Source organism: Hylobates moloch, unplaced genomic scaffold (genome assembly GCF_009828535.3).
Source record: "Hylobates moloch isolate HMO894 unplaced genomic scaffold, HMol_V3 SCAFFOLD_12, whole genome shotgun sequence".
Classification (NCBI taxonomy): domain Eukaryota; kingdom Metazoa; phylum Chordata; class Mammalia; order Primates; family Hylobatidae; genus Hylobates; species Hylobates moloch.
In genome coordinates, this window is record NW_026652287.1 from 48,689,815 (window position 1) to 48,698,365 (window position 8,551).

The window sequence follows — 8,551 nt, forward strand, 5'->3', positions numbered from 1 at the left end:
GTTTGTGTGTTCATTTATTTCATCAACAGGTCACATATTGTTTGCTGGCACTGCTTCAGAACCACAGGCAGGCCCTGGTTTCTGCCTTCTCAGGGGGTGGGGGACAGATGTTGAACAAATAATTCCACACGTAAAGGTTTATTTACAACCCAGGACAGGTGCTCCAAAGGAGAGGCCCTAGGTGCTGGATGAATATAGCAGAGGGATGGGGATGGGTCAGGGAGAGCTTCTCCATTGCTGGAGTGGAAGTTGAGTGGGTGGCAAGGGGAGGGAAGAGTATTCCAGGCAGAAGGAAAAACATCTGAAAATGCCCTGAGCTAAGGGAGAGCAGAGTGTGTTTGAGGAACTCACCTGAGGCCAGGTGGTTGGATCTGGGAAGTGGGGGCAGAACGAAGGAAGGGGCCAAATGCACAGGCTTTATGCTGAGGGCAATAGGGAGCCATGGAGAGTGTGTGAGCAGGATCAGGACAGAACATGGCCAGATCTAGGGCTGGCCGGGAGGTGACTTGTGGGGGATCAATGGAGGTTGGGACCCCGGGAAAGAGGGAAGCTGAGGTCCAGATAACAGGAAGGGCCAGGATTGGGGTGACTATCTAGCAGTGGGGGCTGAGAGGAGGGAGGTGGTAAGGGTGATGCTCAGGTATTTGACTGAGGGAACTTGATGGTAGAGTAGTCCCTGATATGGGAATATAAAAGGTGGGAGCCAGGTGTGGTGGCTTACACCTGTAATCCCAGCACTTTGGGAGGCTGAGGCTGGAGGATTGCTTGAGACCAGGAGTTAGAGATCAGCCAAGGCAACACAGTGAGACCCTATTTCTACAAAAAATAAAATATTAGCCAGGTGTGATGGTGCACATCTGTAGTCCAAGCTACTCGGGAGGCTGAGGCAGGAGGATCACTTGAGCTGAGGAGTTTGAGGCTGCAGTGAGCTATGATCACAACACTGCACTCCAGCCTGGGCAACAGAGCAAGACCCTGTTCCAAAAACAAACAAACAAAAAAGGTGGGCAATGACGATGTCAGCAATTTTATACATATAAAACGCTACACTAAAGGAAAATGATACTGCTATTGTACCACATATTATATATATATATATATGCACTCTATATACCATTATTATATATATAGTGGTGGTATAATAGTGGTATCATCTTCCTTTTAGGTAGCATTTGCCTGTAGACTATTTCCATCTGGGTCACTAGAGACAATATTAATTCAACAGGCTGGGTGCGGTGGCTCATGCCTGTGATCCCAGCACTTTGGGAGGCTGAGACAGGTGGATTACCTGAGGTTAGGAGTTTGAGACCAGCCTGGCCAACATGGTGAAACCCTGTCTCTACTAAAAATACAAAAATTAGCCACATGTGGTGGCAGGCGCCTGTAATCCTAGCTACTCAGGAGGCTGAGGCAGGAGAATTGCTTGAACCTGGGAGGTGGAGGTTGCTGTGAGCCGAGATTGCGCCACTGCACTCCAGCCTGGGCGACAGAGTGAGATTCTGTCTAAAAAAAAAAAATTAATTAATTCATCAAATATTTCTTGGGCAATCTGCCATGAGACAGGCACTGTTTGAGCCCTAGGTTCCCAGAGTTTACCTCTAGGGAGGAGATATGATAAATGATAAATAAGTAAAGAAATAAGTAAATTCACACAGGGCCTTTTTTGTGACAGAAGTGGGGAGTTCTGAGCAGAGGAGGGACAAGATTTGTCATACGAACCTTTTTTTTTTTTTTTTGAGACAGGGTCTTGCTTTGTTGCTCAGGCTGGTGTGCAGGGGTGCAACCATAGTTCACTGCAACCTTGGCCTCCTTGGGCTCAAACGATCCTCCTGCCTCAGCCTCCTGAGTAGCTGGGACCACAGGCACACACCACCATGCCCAGCTAAGTTTTGTATTTGTCGTAGAGATGGGGGTCTTACCATGTTGCCCAGGCTGGTCTTGAACTCCTGGTCTCAAGCGATCCTCCCACCTCAGCCTCCCAAAGTGCTGGGATTACAGGGGTGAGACACCATGCCAGGACTACCATAGGACTTTGTGTGCTCTGTTGGACAGAGACTGTGTGAGGCAAAGATGAGACTAGGCAGATCAGTTAGGGGTGACTGCATTCGTCCAGGTGAGACATGATGGTGGCTTCAACCAAACTGGGGTCTTTAGAGGTGATCAGGAGCAATTGGATTCCAAGAAGGAGTGACTGTTCACAAAGACAGCGCTGTCAGGTTTGGTGGTGGATCAAACGTGAAGTCTGAAAGAAGTGGGGGACTCTAGGTTTGGGCTTGAACATCTGGAAAAATGGAACTGCCATCAGCTGACGTAGGGAATGCTGAGTGGAGTCAGTTGTTTTGTGGGAGATGTCAGGATGTCAGTTTCGGTTCAGAGGAATTGGACATGTCAGTTGGATAGACAGTTCTCCAATTCAAGAGAGTTTTGGGTTGGGCATGTATATTTGGGAAGCCTTAATATAAATATTTTATATATTTTTCCAAAAACTAGTGAAGCGATTTCAAATAGGGGTGATTTTTCCTACCAGAAGACATTCGTTGTTGTTTGGAAACATTTTTGGTTGTCACAACTGGTGGTTACTATTGGCGTCTAGAGGGTAGGGACCCGGGACTCTGCTAAACATTCTACAAGACACAGGATACCTAGCTCAATAAAACAAGTAATTATCCAGTCCCAAAGGCAAACAGTTCTGCTGATTAAAAACCATGAACTGGAGAACCAAAAAAACAAAGAGAGTCGACGAAAAAATTTAAGGATGGGGGGGGTCTCGGGGTGGGGGGTAGCTCGCGGGGGTGTGTGTGTGTGTGTGTGTGTGTGTGTGTGTGTGTATGGAGTAAGGGCTTAAGGACCGAGGCCTGGGGGTGGTCTCCAAAGTTAACCTAACAATTATGAGGCCAGGCGTGGTGGCTTACACCTGTAACCCCAGCACTTTGGACGCCGGGGTGGGCGGATCACTTGAGGCCAGGAATTCCAGACCAGCCTGGCCAACATGGTGAAACTCCATCTCTACTTAAAATACAAAAAATTAGGGCAGGGAGCGGTGGCTCACTCCTGTAATCCCAGCACTTTGGGAGGCCGAGGCGGGCGGATCACGAGGTCAGGAGATTGAGACCATCCTGGCTAACACAGTGAAACACTGTCTCTACTAAAAACAAAAAACATCAGCCGGGCGTGGTGGCACGCGCCTGTAGTCCCAGCTACTCGGTAGGGCGAGACAGGAGAACCGCTTGAACCCGGGAGGCGGAGGTTGCAGTGAGCCGATATCGCGCCACTGCACTCCAGCTTGGGCGACAGAGCAAGACTTGGTCTCAAAAAAAAAAAAAAAAAAAAAAAATTAGCCGGACGTGGCGTGCATCTGTAGTCCCACCTACTCGGGAAGCTGAGACAGGAGAACCGCTTGAACCCGGGAGGCAGAGGTTGCAGTGAGCCAAGATAGTGCCGCTGCACTCCAGCCTGGGTGACAGAGCGAGACTCTGTCTGAAAAAAAACAAAACAAAACAAAACTTTTTTTTTTTTGATTGAGTGCTTCCTGTGTGCTCTTCCCATATATTCCCATTTAATCCTCACACTGACTTGTAAAATCACTTTTTATTATTCCGTTTAACAGAGGTAGAAACTGAGCGCCCGAGTGAAGTGACTTACCCAAGATCATTCGGTGGGGCCCCAGCGGGGGTCCTGAGTCCTTTTCTGCCTCACTCCTCAGGCTCCCAGTCCTGGTCTAGGTCCCTAGCCACGTTGCGTAGAAGGGGGCGTCGACGGGGGTTGGGCTAGAGTTGGGGTGTGGAGGAGATGAGCTAAAGCTGGCCTGGCTGTGCGAGAGGCACTAGCAGCGGCGTGTGTCCTGGGGCGCCCCCCCGGTGGACTGTGCTAGGGTCGTCGGCCGGAATCCCCTGTCCGAGGTACTCCGGGGCTGAATGGGAAACAGACAATCCCACACCCTACTTGAGCCACCCGGATCTTGCAGGTGCTGCCTCTCCTACAACCCTCTCCCAGCCCAGGGTCTCCAAGAGCGCATCCTTCGCCAAACATCTCCTGGACCCTTTTCAATGCAACCCCGCCATCCACTAGCAAACAAAGTTAGCCTTGAGATCCGACATATGTGGGCTCAATCTGGGCTCTGTTCCTTCCTAGGGGCGGCCTTGGGCACGTGACTGTCCCTATCTGCACCTCGGCTTTTTCTTGTCATGCGAATAGTCCGGTATCATCATGCTTGTAATGCGCATTGAGTTTCCGCCAAAGGCCACAAGGGTGAATAAATGAGAGTGAGAAGGGGAGGAGTAAGGTCCGTAAGTCCCCGGAGCCCTGTTACACGTACTACAAGTGTAATTCTCAAAACACCCAAGTCTGGTCCTGTCGCTGGCGGCTGTGGGACCTCCTTCCTCCTGAGTGTGAAGAACGCTCCCTCTGCTGGACAATTTGGAGACAGCAGGCACTAAGGCATCCATTCTCTATTCAATTTTGTGTCCGTGCACGTTTGAGTGTGCATGTGTGACCACGTACGTGTTTGGGTGCATTTGGGTAACAGTGTGTGCATGTGTTGTAGTGTGCACACGAGTGTGTGTAAACGTGTATGTGTCGGTGTGACTGTAAGTGTGTGCGCATATGGGTGGGTGTGTTGGAAGGAGAGGAGAGGAGAACTCTGCTCACTGAGTCACTGTAACTATCCACACCAGGCTGTGTTCCTGCTCATGGCCACTGTCAGAGCCCTTGCCTCTGTCCCCAGGTCTGACCTGTGCGGTGCAGGCAGGACATTCTGGAGAAATCATGCCCTTGGAGGAAGCTCTCAGTAATGATTGGCGGGTATTGGTGGATAAATACCCCAGCTCCCTCGCTCTGGGGGTGAAGACTCCCTTGCTCTGGGAGGTGCATGTTCTATTCTGTCTCCCTGAGGTACTAAGCAGGGCTGAGCCCTAGCTACCCACGTGGAAACTTCCTCAATAAAGGTCCCTTTAACTGCTGCATTCCCTTCCCCATCCCTCTTCTCCATTGTCTTGTGTTTCCAGGGATCACCTCCCAAAGAAACAACAGGCAGTTGAACTCTTGTCTTATGGTCACCCTCCTGATAGAGGATTTGCACTCAACTCCTTGTATTAAGGTCTAGTTCCAGGGAACCCAAATTAAGACATACATGCGTGCTGGCTCCTCCGATCCCCAGAAGCCTATCAGCGTGCCCTTTTTTACCAACGATGAAAGTGAGGCTCAGAGAGGGCAAATCACTTGCCCAAGGTCACATGGCAGTGAGGGAGTGGCAGAGCCTGGCTTTGACTATGGGCTGTCTGACCACAAGCTGGGTGCTCGCTCCTCTCCTGACAGCCTCCTCACTCCTCAAGGATATGGAAGGAGCAGGGAATAGGTTGTAAGTGTAAAATTTGAAAGGGAAATTCTTCCGCTTTCTGCTTCTGCTTCCTACCTCTGGCCCAGCAGTTTGGTGTGCTCTTTTTTCAGTTTTAAAAATTGCATCTATATATGCAATTTTATATATAGCATATATATATAGCATATATATATGAACGTATTCCAATGTATATAAAAGCATTTATGCACATGTTACCAATTTTTTTTGTTTATTTAAAAAAACTTTTTTGTTGGAGACACGGTCTCACTCTGTCACCCAGGCTGGAGTGCAGTGGTGTGATCTCGGCTCACTGCAACCTCTGCCTCCTGGGTTCAAGCGATTCTATTGCCTCAGCTTCCTGAGTAGCTGGGATTACAGGCGCACCACCATGCCTGGCTAATTTTTTTTTGTATTTTTAGTAGATATGAGGTTTCACCATGCTGGCCAGGCTGGTCTTGAACTCCTGACCTCAAATGATCCACCCACCTTGGCCTCCCAAAGTGCTGGGATTACAGGGGTGAGCCACTGCACCCGGCCTTTTTTTTCTTCTTTCTTTTTTTGATACAGGGTATTGCTCTGTTGCCTAGGCTGGAGCGCAGTGGCTCAATCTCAACTCATTGCAACCTCTGTCTCCTGGGCTCAAGCAATCCTCCCACCACCACATCCAGATACTTTTTTTGTATTTTTTGTAGAGATGGGGTTTTACCATGTTGTCCAGGCTGATCTGGAACTCCTGGATTCAAGTGACCCACCTGTGTCGGCCTCCCGAACTGTTGTGATTACAGGCCCGAGTCACTGCACCCAGTCCACTATCAGTTTTTTGATGACTCCAAACTTGTTGGGAAATCTATCTGTTTCAATTATCTATTACTGTATATTGAACTACCAGGAAACTTAGTAGGTTAAAACAATGTACAGGCCAAGCTCAGTGGCTCACTCCTGTAATCCCAGCACTTTGGGAGGCCGAGGCTGGCAGATCACCTGAGGTCGGGAGTTCGAGACCAGCCTGACCAACATGGAGAAACCCCGTCTCTACTAAAAATACAAAGTTAGCCGGGCGTGGTGGTGTGAGCCTGTAATCCCAGCTACTTGGGAGGCTGAGGCAGGAGAATTGCTTGAACTATGGAGGCAGAGGTTGCGGTGAGCCAAGATCATGCCATTGCACTCCAGCCTGGGAAACAAGAGCGAAACTCCATCTCAAAATAAATAAATAAATAAAAAAGATATACAAGTTTTTTTTGGTATGTGTGTATGAACTCCTATCTGTATCTGAATATATACAACTTTTAGTTTGCTCACAAATTTACAATTTGGGCAGGGCTCAGCTAGGATGGCTTTCTCAATCCTACACAGCATCAGCATGGGCAGCTCATTTGAGGCTGGAAGAGATACTTTGAGGTGGCTCACTCTCATGGCTGGCAATTTGGTGCTTCCTATTTGCTGGGAGTCTCAGTTTCTCTCACATGAGGCCTCTCCACGGGGATGCGTGTGCTTCCTTTTTACATGACAGCTGGGTCCAAGGTTTCTATTTCAATGGGCCTAGAAGGAAGCTATAAGGCTTCTTATGACCTAGGCCCTGAAGTCCTAGAAGACACAGAGACAGCCCAGATTCAAGGAGTGGGGAATTAGACTTCACCTCTGTATCAGTTAAGGTCCTTCAGAGAAAAAGAATCAATAAAATCAATCAATCAATCAACCAACCAATATTTATATATTTATTTTAAGATATATCTGGGTTGGACGTGGTGGGTCATGTCTGTAATCGCAGTAGCTTGGGAGGCTGAGGTGGGCCGATTGCTTGAGCCCAGGAGTTGGAGGCCAGCCTGGGCAACATGGTGAATACTCACCTCTACAAAATTGCAAAAATTAGCTCAGCATGGTGGCATGCACTTTTATTTCCAGCTACTTGGGAGGCTGAGGTGGGAGGATCGCTTGAGCGAGGGAGGTCAAGGCTGCAGTGAGCCATGATCACGCCACTGCACTCCAGCCTGGGTGACTGTAAGATCCTGTCTCAAAAAAAAAAAAGTTATATCATATATTCATCTGAAGTCATATTTTTAACATCTTAAGATACATATATGTATATATATAACTATATATATATATATAAATTCATTTTAAGACATATATCTGGCTGGTCACAGTGACTCAGGGCTGTAATCCCAGCACTTTGGGAGGCCGAAGCGTGTGGATCTCCTGAGGTCAGGAGTTCGAGACCAGCCTGGCCAACATGGTGAAACCCTGTCTCTACTAAAAATACAAAAATTAGCTGGGCGGAAGTCTGTAATCCCGCTACTCGGGAGGCTGAGGCATGAGAATAGCTTGAATCCAGGAGGCGGAGGTTGCAGTGAGCTGAGATCATGCCATTGCACTCAAGCCTGGGCAATGAGAGTGAAAAACTCTGTCTCAAAAAAAAAAAAAAAAAAAAAAAAGACATATATCTTTAAGGAATTTGACTCACGCCGTTATAGACTGGCAAGTCAGTAATCTATATCTGCAGCAGGTCACCAGGCTGGAAAGTCAGGCAGGAGCTGATGCTGTAGTCTCAAGGCAGAATTTCTCATTTTCTGAAAAACTCAGTTTTTGTTCTAAGGTCTCTCAACTGACAGGATGAGGCTCATTCACCTAATCCAGGGTAATCTGTTTTACTTGGTCCACAGCTTGTCTGTAAACCCAGCACTTTGTGAGACTGAGGTTGGAGGATCTCTTGAGCCCAGGAGTTTGAGACCAGCCTGGACAACACAGGGAGATCTCATCTCTACAAAAAATAGAAAAATTAGTTGGGCATGGTGGCACATGCCTGCGGCCTTCCAGCTACTTGGGAGGCTGAGATGGGAGGATCGCTTGAGCGCAGGGGATAGAGGTTGCAGTGAGCTATGATTGCGCCACTGCACTCCAGCCTGGGCAACAGAGAGAGAACTTGTCTCACTTGCTGCTGAAGGCTTCTTTCCTTTTTATCTAGTTTCCTAATCCTCATTGCTGTGCATGCAAATAAATTTGTTTTGCATTAAAACAAACAAAACCGACCACAGCTGCATGGTTTACTCTTCCAGTTCTCCTCTTTATCTCCAGAATCTGACCTGGGTAATCCTCAGCTAGGCTGGATTCTTTGTTTTTTGTTCCTGCTCCTAGCCGTCCGGTGTCAACTCAGCCTTGGGCTGGCTGGAGGCAGGACTTGAATTTCTGCCAGGTTGTGCAATCAGAGGCCAGAGACTC